The sequence below is a fragment of the Empidonax traillii genome, unplaced genomic scaffold, assembly GCF_003031625.1.
Source record: "Empidonax traillii isolate 1590-97213 ecotype Southwest subspecies unplaced genomic scaffold, ASM303162v1 scaffold2044:size41258, whole genome shotgun sequence".
NCBI classification, from domain to species: domain Eukaryota; kingdom Metazoa; phylum Chordata; class Aves; order Passeriformes; family Tyrannidae; genus Empidonax; species Empidonax traillii.
In genome coordinates this window covers 18,687-20,132 of record NW_020957237.1, presented here as the reverse complement: position 1 = coordinate 20,132, position 1,446 = coordinate 18,687, and the positions used below count along the sequence as shown (strand labels likewise).

The 1,446-nt window shown below is 63.2% G+C and overlaps 1 long non-coding RNA gene across 1 annotated transcript in view; it reads left to right on the top strand.

Moving 5' to 3' along the window:
- The first annotated feature begins 291 nt into the window (after positions 1 to 291).
- Positions 292 to 1,446, top strand: part of LOC114071483 — a 4,437-nt gene continuing 3,282 nt past the window's right edge. The window contains exon 1 of the long non-coding RNA XR_003574045.1: positions 292 to 415. This is a non-coding gene — a long non-coding RNA (uncharacterized LOC114071483). The remainder of the gene's footprint in view (positions 416 to 1,446) is intronic.

The window sequence follows — 1,446 nt, the reverse complement described above, 5'->3', positions numbered from 1 at the left end:
AGGGGGTGGGAGGGGATTTGGGGGGGATTTGAAGGGGATTGGGGGGGTTGAGGGGGGATTTGGGGAGTATGGAGGGTTTGTGGTGGTGGGAGGGGTTTGGAGGGGGATTTGAGAGGGATTTGGGGGAGTTTTGGGGCAATTGGAGGGGGGTTAGGAGAAAGCTCCCAGGGGCCTCTTTTTGGAGGGGGGGCTCAGGCAAAGGGGTTTGAGAACCCACATTTGGGGCCGAGGGGCTTTTGGGGGGTAATTTGGGGAGGAGTCTGACCCCCGGGAACCTCCTCACCCCCAGCCTGTCCCCCCACTCGCGGCTCAACCCCCACCGGAGCCCCCTCGGGACGGGAAACTACGACGTGAATGCCGTCATGGCTGCCCTGGGCACCCTGGGGCTGGCGGCCGTCTGGTGGGACAAGAGACGGTGAGACCCCTCCCCAAATTAGGGATACACCCCCCGGGACCCCCCCCAATTCGGGGAACCCCCCTGGGAAACCCCTCAATATGAGAAACCTCCCCCTCCCCAGAGACCCCCAACCCCAAATTCGGGATCTCCATAAACCTCCCCCTTCCCCGGGGGTGTGGTGGGACAAGAGAGGGTGGGACCCCTCCCCAAATTCGGGGGGGAGCACCCCGGGACCCCCCCAGTTCAGGGAAACCCCCTCCAGTTTGGGGAACCCACCCCCAATTCAGGGAACCCACTCCCAGAGACCCCTACCCCAATTCAGGATCCGCCTTCCCCTGGGGTTTGGGGCTGTTTGGTGGGACAAGAGATAGTGAGACCCCTCCCCAAATTAGGGACAGACCCCTCGGGACCCCCCGTAATTTGGGGAACCACCCTGGGAACCCCCCAGTATAGGAGCCCCCCCCCTCCAGAGACCCCTGACCCCAATTCAGGATCCACCTTCCCCTGGGGTTTGGGGCTGTCTGATGGGATAGAAGACAGTAGGACCCCTCCCCAAATTAGGGACACACCCTGGGACCTCCCCCAATTCGGGGAACGCCCCTGGGAACCCCCCCAGTTTGGGAAATCCACCCCCAGAGACCCCCTACCCCAATTCGGGACCTCCCAAACCTTCACCTTCCCCTGGGCACTGGGGGGACAAGAGACGGTGGGACCCCTCCTCAAATTAGGGACACACCCCTCGGGACCCCCCCCAATTTGGGAACCTCCCCCAGAGACCCCCGACCCCAATTCAGGACCTCCTACATCTCCACCTTCCCCTGGGGTCTGGTGGGATAAGAGAGGGTGGGACCCCTCCCCAAATTGGGGACAAACACCCCAGCCCCCCCCCAATTCGGGGAAGCCCCGTGGGACCCTCCCAATATGGGAAATCCACCCCCAGAGACCCCCGACCCCAATTCAGGATCCACCTTCCCCTGGGGACTGGGGGGATAAGAGAGGGTGGGACCCCTCCCCAAATTCGGTGGAGGGGTCCCCCCACACCATGTGAC